The following is a 14,718-nucleotide window of genomic DNA, read 5'->3' on the forward strand; positions in this document are numbered from 1 at the left end:
TTTTCACATTTAGGATGCAGGACTTTATTGGGCATAGAGTTGAAAATTATGACCCAAGTGGCTGACCCTTCCAGCTTCAGGCTTGCCCTGCAAGCGATGTGGAAATGGTCTCACAGTTATCACGCCTGAGCTCTCCTAACAATTGAAAGATGTTTCCAAAGAAACAAGTCAGTGATGATCCAGGCATTACTACCTGCATGTGTTTGCCTTGTCACGGTGCTACCATCACACAGTCTTCAGACAACCTCTGCCTTTACAAAACTCAGTGTTGGCATTGTTATCATAAAGTTTCTTACTTTAAAAATCTAAGGCTCGCAAAGAAACTATTTCAGAGAGCAAAGAATAGAAGACTTGAAAGAAAGAAGCAAACATTTAGTTAAAATCATTCAGGGGAAAATAAAAGACTTCAAGGGTTTTGAAAAAGGCTTGGTCCTTCTTTATGACTGTGGAGCTTAAAGGAACTTCTATTAAATTCCACAACAGCTGCATTTGAACATAAGCTATGGAAACTCAAAAAATCTGAGGCAAGGAGATGCCCCTTACTTTAGAAATCTATACATTTTGGACATATTTTCTATATCTCTGTATTTTGTGCTGTCATTGACAGCAATTATACCTCTCACTTTAAACTGAACAACTGCACAAGATACAGAGACACAGAAAATCACCCCTTGATTTCTGGAGAGTTAAATTGCATCTGCAAACTCTGTCAAGTTCCACCTGGAGTACGCTCTGGTGTCTAGTGCATTTCTGCCACTGGTTATTCTTTATTAAACCTTCTGTTTCTTCAGGAAAGACAGACTTGAAAGGAGACACTCCTGAAATGCTTAGTCACTTTTATATTGTGAATTTTACTGACGACATGAAGGAGTGACAGAACCCTTCAGTTAACTTAATTTCAAAAGAGAAGGGGGAGAAAGATTATATAAAAAGGATTTATATTGCTTTTTCAACTGAACTGTTTTCAGTATAATGTCACGCTTTTAGTGTGGGGGATTCTGCATATGTCGTGATTCTACAGATGTTCCTGCACACTACATGCAGCTGCACTATTTGTCATGGGCAAATTTAATAGCAAAATGCTTGCTATGTGTTCCCTCTATTCTTAGCCCACCAAAAAAAAAAAGTAAAAAATGAGGGAAGAAAAAGCCCTATCACTGCCTGATGGTTTGCTTCCTGCCCTCCTTTATACAGCCTTTTGAAACAGTTAAAAACAAATTTTGGAGACACCATCTTCTGTACTAAATTCTGACACCTGCAGTCGCAGCTCTAGTCCCTTTGCTAGGATGATTTGTCAATCTTCTACTGTTTATAAGGGTAAGTAAATAATTGTAAGTACCTGAAGAGGTCATATTCCTAACAGTGAAGGTTCTTTGAGTTTGATTCTTCAGAAGAGAGAATACTTTCTGCTAAATTCCAAGTCTCCTTTGCTGTCATGGACTGCAGAGGAACCTCAAGAGCACTCCATATCTGGATATGGCAGAGCCACATGCTGTCAGCAGTTTTGCAGAGGCAAGCTCAGAAGAGCTCTGCTACTCCACTGATTTTCTAATACTGCATCTTCTTTAAAAGTATTCTCCTTACTAAATTTTGTTGGTCCAAGGCCAGTGTGTTATTCAGCTCATCAGAGGGGACCATACCCTTGGGTTCCAGCTTCCTGCAGGTATATCCAGAAAGCAGAACAAGACTTTTCCAAATTAAATGGAAAAAAGAAATGATTTTTTTTTAACTTGAAAAGCCTATAATGTGCGGAAACATGGGCTCTCTGGTAAGTGGTAACAGAGGGAACTGAAGAACTAGCAGTGCAAGGAGAAATTTGGACTTCAGAGGAGCTAGACTGAAAGCTGAAGTAGGAGCACATCCAACTAAAGTGAATAGGATAAAACTCAAGAAGAGGGTACAGCTGTAAAACCAGTTAAAAGTGTTACACCTCCACTAAGTATATGAACAAGAATAGGTGTTATAAATGAAAAGTATGAATCTAATTATTTTATCTCCTGCAATACAAGAAAGACATTAACCTACTGGCTCTCATCCAGTGGAGGCTGGAGCAGGTAGCATGTGAAGAGAAGCTGTGGCTCTTCAGCCCTGAAAAGGCCAGGATGGCAGGGGGATTTACTGCTTCCTAGAAGTACTTTGTCAGAAGCTACACAGCAAACAAACAGGTTTTCCTCAGAGGTGCAAAGGGCAGGAAAGAGGCAACCAGCAGAAGTCAGAGAATGGGCAATTCCAACTAGGGATTTGGAAAAAATGGTCAAATATCGGCAGAGGGGCCCTGGGAGGTTCTGGCACTGTCACAGTGAGGTTCTTCCAGATGAACACTGCACATCTCTCATTGAGAGTGACCATGCTTAACAGATCACCAAGATATGAATGTCTATCACTGTAACATGAAAATATATGTATGTTACAAATATGGTTGAAAATTTGAGTGCTTATGAAACAGAAGCAAAGATGGATCAAAAAGTTGCACATTTTTTTGCCAAGGAAAATATTTTTGATAAATATTTTTAAATAATATTCTTAATAATGTTTAAAAAATATTAGTTTGTGTAATATTGCATTGGATGTATTTTAAACCATCTTGGATTTAGCACGTTTCCAAACACTGCACATGTGTAGGATATGTAGTCATGTACCAAGCTGATGAAAAAGTTCTTTTTGCTACCAAGAAGCTGATCAGATAATTTTGGAAATGTATAACAAGTGTTTCTGATAGTTTAGATGTGCATCTGTGAACACAGACTGTCCAAGAAAATGGAATATACCAGTGAGTCTTTTCAGAGCAATGCCAGGAAATAGCACTGACATATGCAATAGATATGGGAAGATATTAGTTTCCAGTCTTCAGACAACTGCTTAGCTCAAAAGTTAACCAGCTATGACTATGACATTTCTCCTTCTATTTCTAATCAGTCTCTAAATCATATATACATGGGATCTAGTCGTATGTGTACACAGCCAATTCCAGAAACTGTTGTGTATTACCTCCTGTAAAACCTCTCTGACACTGTCCCTCTGTGTGTGTGATGTATCTTAGATACAAGCATGTGACCTTAATTATTCTATATCCTTATAGGTTACACTATGGTCTCCTACATCTCTACAACCTGTAGCTCTCATTTTAATGATTACAGTATTCCTGCTGATTGTGCAAATTATATCAGCGATGAAAATCAAACACTTTTTCTTACCTGGTCTCCTGATAGCAATGAAGAAATGCAGGTCAGTGAGACCTATATACATTATCCTGATTCAACAGAAGATAGGAAAGTGTGAATGCTAACAATATATGCTCCTCAGTCATGATTCTGCAGTCATAGAAAAGTTTGCAAATCCTTGCTGAACTCGGCAATTCACAGCATATCCAAAGGGACTTGACATAATGCCCAGTAAGTGTGATTTTGCCATTATTAGTTAAAAGCAACAAGGTTTGTGCTGACAGGGCAGGGTCTCACCAATTCCCTGGGTTTGTTTTTGCCTAAATATGTTTCAACTTTTTTTAACTGTGGCTTGTCCAGCTCTAAGACATTCTTCACTAGATTTTTTAGTCTATAGCAACAACAAATGATTACTCATTGTGGACTGCTAGAATAAGTCACAGGGAAGAGTGCAGACACAGATGACACAAATCAGTCATTGAGTCACAGTAAACGGATAGTGTTAAGAAAAGATATAAAACTAAATCCAAGCAGACACCAGACTGAGGAGGAAGACATCCCCTCCCATGAGTACCACACTCTTCGTGGTGATGACTCATCATAATACTCCCCCAGTTCTTTTGAGAAATACCAAAGTGTCAATCAAAGACCCAAAAGACTGAAAGAGTAAGCACAACAGTAGAGAAAAGGGAAATTTCTGTGTAGCAATTTTAACTCTATTTTTAATGAGGCCTTCCTGTATTCTTTTTTCCATTATTAGTAAAAAGCAACAAGGTTTGTACTGATGGTGTAGGGTCTGTAATTTTGACTATTAGGCTGTTTGAAACATTAACCAGACTAACAGTAAATTCAAAGATCACAAAAGGCACAATGTGTGCCTTTTGTCAATACCCTTTTGCCAATAAGAAGACTTTGAGTATAATACTACATCTTAACATCACCAATATCTTTAAGGACCTGGAAGCTGAAATAAACACCATAAAGAACACTGAAGCTCGCAAGCACTGTTGGCCACTTACAGTCTGTGCTGCTGTGCTCTATTTTCTAACGGACAAGCAGAATAAAATCAGTCAATCCAGCTCTCACTCAAGGTTACTGCTCAGGAAGAGGTCAGCGTGTTTGTGTGCTGCTGTTTTAATCTAGTGCTACCACTGGCTTACAACTTTCTTTCCCTCCTGTCGCAGGCTTTTACTGTCGTACTTCACAGGGCAGTGCAGTGAGCAAAACCCTCTGACAACATGAGGCTGAGTGTAAAGAACACGACTCTCTGCATTACACCCTCAAATATCACTTACACCAGTCTGTTTGAAAGAGAAAAGCCTTCTTTCACAGCCCAGCCCTCTCCCAGTACAACATGAACCCTGCACGAGCTCCCATTTATGGCTGTGTGTATACCTGTGCCTGTAGAATGCAGCCCACAGAACAGTCTTTTGCTTAATGATTTTCAGGCCTCTCTTGCGTGCCTTCCTGCTACAGTAGGAGGGAATATGGACATGTTTGTGTACTTCTGCTTGGGTCTCCTTGCTGTAGCTCAAGCTGTTCATGCTGCTAACAGGCTGTGCTGCGCCCCTGGAAACTTCCTCCTGAGGCAATGAATATCAGTCTGAAACTCTTCCTACAAACTGAGCTTGCTCTCAGCCAGCCCAGGCTGCTTTCTCATCAAGTACAGAAAAGCACAACTTCACAGACGTTGCTGTGGCTGGAGGGCACCTCTGCAGGGACAGCCAATTTTCTCACTCTTCACTATCCATCCTCATCTCAAACACCAGGAACCACATCTACTTTCAAAGTAGCTCTTCATGTCCCAAGTGCTGATGTGCATGTATATCTTCCTCCTAGAAGGGGCTGAATGGAATGAGTATTGTGAAATGATCTCTCATTTAGCTGAAAGTGCCATCTTTTCCTTCACTGCATTTTGTCTGTGAGAAGTATGCTGACTCTTGTGCAGCTGTGTTCTTGGATCTTATTCGGCACAGACCTCTTCTAAGTTTTGCACCCATACCAAGAGTTTCCTTCTTCCCTTTGAAAAGAGTGGTAGATGGTTACAGAGCAGATGAGCCCAAAGCCTGCACAGGTGTGAGTCAGGACTAGGATGAAAATACTAACCTAGTAAAAGAGGATTATCTTTGGCTTCCAGTGCATGTGCTGTGAGCTGGAAAGTGAAATCCCAAATGGAGAAGGGAAAGGGAGGACAAAGAACCATGAATCCACCATCCAGTGAATTCCTGCAGTCTCCTTGAGGTCATCTGGAACTCATGTGCAAGCATCTCGCACAAGGATATGCACAACGGCTGACTTCAGCAAGGTGCCAAGCACCTTCTGCTCTGCGTGAGGTTGCGATGCTCAAAACGCTCACCATCACCCGTGGCCAGGTCCTGCCTTTATTTGATACATTCCTTCTTCAGCTGTGTAAACAAATTACAGCCCTGACACAGAAAAAACTCGCTATATTTATTACCTACAAATGAACTGAAGTTAAACCCATTGCCATTGTCAGACAAGCCAACCTTTAGAACAGATCTAGCATTAAATCATGGATGTCTATAGGGAGTTCCCTTGGATCATTTGATCAAATTATGCTCTTAAAAGTACACTTCAAAAGTGTCATCCTGGTGTAGGAGGAAAAGAAAGAAAATAAGGCAACGAAATTAATGGCAATTTGGAGAAATGAAATGTTGTCTCATGTATTTTGACAATGTAGACATCAGTAGGTTTGCCAGACGGATCAGCTTCAGACTTCAGATGCAGCGCATGCAGTATCTGACTTGCGCAAAATAAACTAGTCTAAAGCACAAGCTACCTGCTAGCCATTTGCTTGGCTTTGCCCTCTTGAACCATTTTACAAGTTCATTTGCACCATTACAGCTCTGGCCACATTTCTCCCAAGCTTGAGGTCCTTCCCCAGTCCTTGGGAAGAAAGCTGGCATCTGACAGGGTCAGTTTCTGGACATAGAAGTGCCTAAGTAGCAAGGTGGGCAGGCAGCAGCAGCAAAGGGGGAAAGGATAAGAAGATAGAGAAATGAGAGACTGCTAAAATAATCAGGTATAGACAGCAAGAAGAAAGAACACTGAAATTTCTGAAGAGCTGGAACAGACAAATCCCACTGCACCTACTGCACCTTGTTTCGCAACAGCACATTGTAGGCATCTTTCCTTTGCTGACATCTGCTGCTGCACCCAATTGCTTTCAACAGTAAGACATCAGTCAAAACTGGGCATAACTGATGGACTCATGGTGTCGCCAGCACCTGCAGCAAGTTAGGAACAAAAGATGATCTTCTTGAGTTTTGGATCTTTGTTGTGGTTTAACTGGCAAATAAGCACCACACAGTCACTCACTCACTCCCCCAGCAGGATGGGGGAATAGAGTTGGAATGGGTTGAGATAAGAACAGTATAACAATAACAACAGTAACAGTAACAATAACAACGTGTAGTGAAAAGGAAAATAACATATAGTGTCATTTTATTCCTAAACAATAATATCATTTTATTCCTAAAAACTGAATTCCTGTGCAGACCCTTTGACCTTACTTTGGTTGACAGTAAAATCAGCTTTCAAAAGAATCTGGATTATTCTCCCTGTCTCAAAAAATTCCTCCACTGTGTGGCTGCCTTTGACTCCATATTGGAGTTCCAGCACATCTGGTAAGGCAGTGTAACTTTGTTCAAGCCTCGATAGATACACTGGCCAAATGGGACTGTTAAAGGTGAATGAGTCTTACCAATCAGTCCTTGACTCTCCAGTTGATGGATCAATACATGGATGGGAACCAGAAAGTCTTGACGGCTGCAGTACCGTCACTGATGCACTGCCGTGGTAGCAACTGGCTATTTCAACTACATGAGGATGTTCAAGACATTGAGAAGCTATTGTAATGAGAGAGAAAACATCATGGAAGAAGGTAGTGAAGGTGCTATTTTGTACTTCCTTGAAAAAAAAAACCTGAGAGGAAGAAGTCAATTGTTAATTATCTCCATAAGATGTACAGTAATGGCTTCAGAACAGAACCCAAATACCAGATCAAGCTCAAGGTCATTGCTTCAGTAACAAATCTCCCAGGCAAAACATCACTAATCACTACAGAGCACAGCAAACTGCAAAAGCCAACACCAATCTTTAACAGGTACAGCAAAAAAAAGAAAAAAAAGATCAAGTAAACTAATATTGAGAACACATGAATCAATATCATGACCTGCAACTGTTAACAGAGGAAATACAAATCCCTTATAATACACTCTGATCAATTTGTTATTACCTCAAAGCCTTCAAGCCCCACGTTGGGTGCCAAAAACGATTGTCATAGTTCAATCACAGCTGGCAACTAAGCACCACACAGCTTCTTGCTCACTCCCTCCTCAGCAGGATGAGGGGAAGAGAACTGCAAGGTAAAAAGTGAGAAAACTCACGGGTTAAGAACATTTTAATAACTGGAAGATAATAGTAAAAGTTAAAATAACTGGATTAATAATAATAATGATAATGAAAAATACTGTAATGAAAAGGAACATTAAAAAAAATAGAGAGGGAAATAAAACCCAAGAAAGACAAATGATGCAAATGAAAACAATTGCTCACCACCAACCCACCAATGCCCAGCCAGTCCCTGAGCAGTGCCCCCTGGCCAACTTCCTCCCTAGTTTATATCCTGAGTAAGACAGGAATATCCCTTTAGTCATTTGAGGCCAACTGTTCTGGCTGTGTTTCCTCCCAAATTCTTGTGCACCCGCAGCCTACTGACTGACAGGGCAGCGTAAGAAGCAGAAAAGGCCCTGACTCTCTGTAACCATTGCTGAGCAATATGGAAAGCATCACTGAATTATCAACACTGTCTTCACCAGAAATCCATAGCCCAATACCAGCTACTGCGAAGGAAATTAACTCTACCCCAACCAAAACCAGCACAATCTTAAACTGAGTTTGCTGGACTGGAAGGTGCTGGGTAGTTTTGGTGGCGTTGGGCTTTTTACTTGTGAATACAACAGATTTGACTGTGAAGCCTAAGAAACATTTCTACAGATTCTTTCGCAACATGCTCATACTTTAATACTGACTGTCCAGCCTCACACAATATGCTGTGACTTGATTTTGCATTCATAAAACAATATATTACAGCACCAACTGATACGAGATTGGGGTAATGAATTCAGGTTGAAGAATCTAACCGTCCATCCTCTCATTTGATTTTCCTAAAAGCACCTAAGTATCCTTACTCTGGCCATGTTCCACACCTTGACCATATGGTCCTCTACCAGAGAAGAGAGTAATTCTAGGCAATTAAGGCACTTGCCCATATCCATTTCATCTGCAGATCTTTGGAGGTGCAAACAAAACACTGGATGGGGAAGACCTGCTAATGCTGACAGTGCTTTAGATCACTTGATAATCTTTTTCCTGTGTTAGTTATTACTGAATGGAAATCAAATGCATGCATGTTAGGACTAGGAACAGATGGCACTTCTGTTCTGTGAGGAAGAAATAGGGGCAAAGGGGCAGCAAAGTTGAACCTCCCCCCTTCCCTGTCTTACCAGGATCCATTGTGTTGCCCTCCTGTTACAGTTGGCTGCGACTCTTTCTTGTTATAAAGAGATGTCAGAAGTTAGAGAGAGACAGACGATAACCTCAAATCCTTTACTGCATTTTACCAGGATTCTGAAAAAATAAAATAAAATAAAAAAATAAAAGCCAGCTGAGGGAGCTGGAAAATGTCAGTGAGGCATTACACAAAGAACTTGATACATTTGTTGACCTTTCTTCTTCCTCCACCCTTCTCCTCTAAGGCGGATTTAGTAGTACTGGGTGCTTAGTGCTATAAGTGCTTTCTTAAAAATAATTTAGATGCTATTGTCTGTCTGCCATTTAGAAAACATAGCTGCTTCAGTGAGCCCCTGCTGAAAGGGGGAAAAGAGGGTTTATTGAAATGCCTCCAAAAAGGCACCGAAATTTCATTCTTTTCCTTGTCGGCTGAAGCCCATCCTGTTGTTGCCTTTACAGTTTTTTGTTTTAGTTTTTTAATTGTACCATTGTATTCAGGGTCTTTTCACTCCCCTATTTTACAAACAGCATGTGTGGTATTAGGAGCTGAAGGCAGAGATGAAAGAAGTGTTTTGAACTGACTAATTTGCAGGCAAGAAATAAAGCTCTTGTAAGGTGGTCCCAGGGGTATCTTCGCCATGAACACTATTTGAAATGACATGTAATCTGGTACATTTCAAAGGCAAAACATTTCCTATTCTAAAGTATCTTCATGAGCCAGGGTTGGTTTACCTGTTTCCAGAGAATAATAAACTCCACTGGGGACATGGAAACTCCTTCCCTCCCCTCTCAGAATCCCTGTTCTTTTTCAAAGGGGCAATCACAGCCAACAGTTTATTTCTGTCCTATCTTTTGCTGCTCTGATGGCTTATAATTCAGCACTCACTACTAATACATAGCTGAACGCACTTCTGGATTAAACACCAAGTAACAGAACACAGCACATCCCTGTACAACGCAGTAACTAATGGTGTGGAGCTGCCTTTTTGCCTTTTACAGGAGGGAAAAATTTAGATGCAGTTCTTACAGACTTCTAAGATTTTAAGCATTTCACCATGTATCTTTGATCTGGCAATTTCTTCATAGAAGCTATTCCTCTTTTAGAGAAATCTGAGTTCAACTAGCCTTGGAATATTGTATTAATACACTTTCCTAACACATTTGAGTGTTTCGAGCCTTGTTGCCATCCTAAAAGGCTTACACACAAAAGCACACATTTAATTTGTGGAGGCAGAAGAGCCTTACATTTAGAATTTTGTCTGTATTTTAGTGAAGGCTTAGCTGGTCTTGCAAGCTGATACACTGAATCATCATCCGTGAACAAACTCATGTACTAGGAGAAATGTTTCTCTATGTGTACGATATTCAGCCTGCACTGCATGGTTTTGAAAGATTTAAAAATGTTTTAAACCAGCAATTTGACCGCAAATTAAATCCAAACTTTTTGTGAAAATAAACGCTGATAAATATTATGGATATTTCCTATTAATTGCACAGCCATTCTGTACTAAATCTTTTACTCACAGAAACTGACGCTTTGTGAACTCTCTGGATTTCACCAGTTACCTTGATTTTCTCTCTAACTGTATGATGGAGAGAAATCAGAGTGCAGTGTGTCTATAATAATGAACCTATACACTGGGGCTTTTTTGAAATCAAAAACTTTCCTTGATTTTCAAAAAATCCATATGCTTGTGCTCAAATGTACTGGCTCTACCTTTCAAGTGTCGACAATGATGAATAAATTTTGTTACCTGAACAGAGATACTGAAGGCTCCTGGAAAGGAGAAGCAGAAGCAGATTTGGAATGTCCAGAAAAGAGAAATTTCTAAGAGAATGAAAAGCAAAAAGTTCTATTCTGAACCTGCTAACTATGTGAGACAGCAAACCAGCCGCAATGACTTACCCTGTCAGTTTGCATTACTAGCCTCAGCCCTCTGAAGGACAGATTTTGCACTGTGAGTGACCCTAATGTGTGTTGTACTTGGATCTCTACCAAACAGAAGTCATGATAAAATACTATGCCCCATAGAGGGGTCTTACACCTTACTGTTGTTTTTCACAAGGCTCTGCCAAGTTTAATTCTTAATTTATGGGAACTTTGCTCAAATGTAACTTGTAACAAAATGAGCCCAGTGTTCACAAAAACTTCTGAAGAAGGTAGTGCTGCTCCCCAGGAGCATTCATATGCCGGACTGGCCCCCTTATCAATTCTGAGCCATTAGATTAGTCTGGACTAGAACCTATCACCAGCAATCATAAGAAAACATGGCATTTACCATGAAGTAAAAGAAGTTTCTACCAGAGGAGCTAGCAATACCACTGATCTTAGACATTCAACCAGAGAAATAAATGAGGCCTTTCCATTACTGCCAAGTGCTGTCACGTTAATGCAGAGACAGCATTACATCTGGAACACATACTATCTGATGAAAGTTACAGTGCTTGACTCAGACAGCTGCCTGGGTGAATGCTGGCTGCTTTCTGAAACAAGAGGTAGCTGTCTGCTCTTCTGCATTTTACTAGCATAAGTCATCATCTTTGTGTAAGTATACTTGAGCGAGAGCTTTGACCTTACTGCCTAGATATGCTCAAAACTTGCTAACCCTCTTTTGACCACACTACCTCCTAATGCCAGCATAAGGACTTCTGTTTAGCTCCTTTAATTGCCTGTAGGTAATGTTAACTTTAGTGAGACACTAATTTCATTTCTTGTTTTTTCTTTAGATACACTTCTAATATATTCACTTCTATGTGCATTGAAATATTTGTATAGGCAATAGGTAATGAATCCACCAGCAGGAATCAATTGTTCCACTTCTGGGTTGCTTTTCAGCCACAGCAGTATTTTGCTAATACAGAATACCCAGCCAGAAAGCAGTACAACACCCCAGCTCAGGGGATTTATTGAAACTGTATTTTTGAGGGCTGTTTTTTTACTTCGATGACTCATGAGATGTGGTGCCATTTAAACACTGTGTACACAACACATGCTTGTTTGAGCACTCCATTATTTGGCTCGAAGTAGTACAGTCTATTGTTCTGTTTAGGGAGCAAGTTTGAATTTACCATTGACTCATGAGAACTTCACAGTGTATCGCTGGGTCAAGGACAGGAAGCGGCAGCAGAAATAGCTGTGGAAAAAGATCAAAAGAAGGCCACTGGGTTATACTTCAAGTAAGTCAAAGCTCTTCATTACATCAGTGCTGCACCGCAGTGTTAAACACTGAAGCTTTTCAAAATGACGTGTCTAGATGAAAGAGTGCTAAATTGTGATTTAAAACTTCCTTTGTCTTTGCCACAAGGGAAGCATGTAGCTTCATCTGTATATGCAAGTATCACATAAAATAAGAACCACAACTATCTTGTGTGTAGGGAGTCAACTAACGCTTTTCCCCAAGCGCACGATATCTGATTTACTAATTTATTATCCATTAAAAAAAATCCTTTGGTAAATAAATGTGTGGCAAAAAGAATTGTTACGCTGTATAATCAGATGAATAGATACAAACAGGGAAGATTGCTGTCATTATGCAGTACACTGTGCTAAACAGATGCACACGATTTTTCTCAAATATTGTGCAATATCAAACTGCTTCCTTATGTCTGGGTTTTTCTTGTATCAATACAGTGTTTCATATCTCAAATCAATAGCTCCCCGGGAGGCCTATTTTTTCCACCTTTCTCCCCCCTCACTCCCCACGTCTGAATATTTATTTGGTAGCAAAGAGCCTTGACACGGTAGAGAAATCACTGAGGAAGCCCAGGGAAGGGAGTCAGCAGGGAGATCAGCTTTGAGTGTGGGGAACCTGCCCCTTCTCCTGAAGAACCTTTAATTCCAGGAGGGGATTTGGGAAACCTCCTATTAAAACAACTGAAAAGCCACTACCTGAGCTGCTGCCTGATCACCACGCTGCACTGGTGGGTAAATCTGACCAGGCAAGTAAAATACTACAGAAATAAAACTTTAAAAATGTGACTATTAAACGACTCATCTTAAAGGCACTCGGAACGGTGAAGTCACTAAAAGCCTGTACAGGGTATGAAATAATACTGCACAATGCGTTTCAATTCTTAAAGATTTGTTCACATATCCGAGAGTGGAATAATTGCACGGTCTATTACAAAAATACCAAACAAGAAATTGTTTCTTTTTGTTTTAAAGCATCGCATGCAGCTTCTGGTTAAAACCACGACTGTATTGCTTGAGGAAAACTGTGAATTTGCAGCCACGACAGGTAATTACTGTGGCACAGAGTAAGAATTTCTGTTGGTTTAGTCTGGCTTACTTTGATTTTTCTTGAAACGCGAAACCACGCTTTTTCGTGCCTCTGGAATATATTTTACGTATTCTAAGTATGTCATGCACTGGAATTAGGTCTTCAGCTGAGGTAAATCAGCGAGGCTCACTATGCCAAATTATATTGCTAAGGATCTAGTCCAAAATGCTTGGATCGTACGTAAGAGGAAGGGGTGCTCCAGCTGTTGGCTGGCCAGCAAATTTTCCTGTGTTCTTTTTAATCTTTGTTTTAAGGCTTTTAATAAAAACAATTTCTGTTACTGACTCTCAAAAGATACATAGATGTACATAGGTAGTAATTATAAACTGTGATCAAAGATATGCTCAAAGAAACCAAGTATTTCTTTGCCATACGTGTCTGTACCAAGGAAGCGCATCAACCTGAATGTGAAAAAACTCACCAATTACAAAAAAATACATCGTTTTCCGCCTGTCATTTAACCGTGTGTTTAAAGCACCTCTGTAAAACTCACAAAGGCTTTTCTTCCTTTCCTCTGTTTACAACAATCTCTCCCAGCACTGACGAAGGTTAACTCGCCGCCGCGGGCACGGACGACAAGTGCTGACAAACGCACAAAGGAAGCGGCCGGCGGCAGGCACGGGCAGCGCACGTTTGTCACCAACTTCTGCCGCCGGCGGCTCGCTCCGCGGGTCCGGGCCCGGAGCCGACCGGCCGCAGGACCCACGGGACCGAGGCCCGCAGCTCCTCCTCCCCGCGGGCTCTGCGCTGCCCTGCCGCTGCTCGGCGCCACTGCTGCGGACAGCGCCGAGATGGGCCGCACCTGCGCCACGGTCCGAGCCCCTCGGGTCGGCGGCCAGGCTGTGCCCCGAAGGACGCAGCCTCTTCTCTCCCCGCGCTGCGGTGCGAACTCGCGGTACCTGCACGGCTTCCGGGAACCCCTGTCCCGGTGCCCGTCCCCGTGGGGCGGCAGCGGGCCGCTCCATGACACACCGCGGTGGGGGAGCCGGGGAGCGGGACGCGGACCGAGGAGCAGCTGCAGCCCGTTCCCGGAGCCAGAGCGCCCCCTGCCGGCAGCAGCCCCGCCGCCGCCCTGGCGCGGTCACCGCCAGTCGCGGGGGAGAGGAGCGGGGCCCGGGGTCGCGTTCCGCCGGGCTGCGGCAGCACCGCTGGACGGGACTCGGCCGCCATGGAACGCTCGGGGCCGCGGGGAGGGAAGCAGGCCCCGGGAAGAGGCACGTGCCCATGTGCCCTTCGCGTTTGACCCTGTCAGGGCTGCGGGGCTGGGACGCCGGCGGACCTCGTGGGGAGGATTTCTGCTCACTACGTTTGTGTTAACGCTTGAGGTACGGCGTACGAGATCCCCACCCCGGGTCCCCCACCCTAGATCCGCCTGTGTAGGCTGCAATACAAGCCCCATCATTACCAGCACACGAGACACCAAGTGTTGTTGGGGCAATGTCAGCAAAATCGAGGCACGTACTGCACTTTCTCCTGCAGTTTCCATGCAAGGGGACAGGAGTGTGGCAGGAGCAGAAACCAGTCCTGAAGAAGTGACAGACCTGCAGGCCTGGAGGCGACTCGGCTGACAGCAACCACCTGCATCTGCCCTCTGAGCTGGGGCTTTGTGCCTGGGGAACATAAATACAGGCATTAACTGGCATACCTTCTTACCTATTTATATGGCTGCAAGTACACGGCTCTTTTTGAGGAGCTGCATCTCAAATAGATTTAGCTGTTTAATAAATCAGCCCCTGATCCCC

General features: G+C 42.4%; 1 long non-coding RNA gene across 1 annotated transcript; it reads right to left on the bottom strand.

The window, feature by feature from the left end:
• Positions 1-5,599: 5,599 nt before the first annotated feature.
• LOC133226591 (uncharacterized) lies at positions 5,600-10,143 on the bottom strand. Its single transcript, XR_009729576.1, has 3 exons — positions 8,690-10,143; positions 6,886-7,030; positions 5,600-6,409 (listed from the first exon to the last, which is right to left on the bottom strand). It is a non-coding gene; the product is annotated as an uncharacterized LOC133226591 (long non-coding RNA).
• Between the last annotated feature and the right edge of the window lie 4,575 nt (positions 10,144-14,718).

This window comes from Neopsephotus bourkii, unplaced genomic scaffold (genome assembly GCF_033783945.1).
Source record: "Neopsephotus bourkii isolate Nb327-2 ecotype Australia unplaced genomic scaffold, CSIRO-AGI_Nbou_v1 NB_196, whole genome shotgun sequence".
Classification (NCBI taxonomy): domain Eukaryota; kingdom Metazoa; phylum Chordata; class Aves; order Psittaciformes; family Psittacidae; genus Neopsephotus; species Neopsephotus bourkii.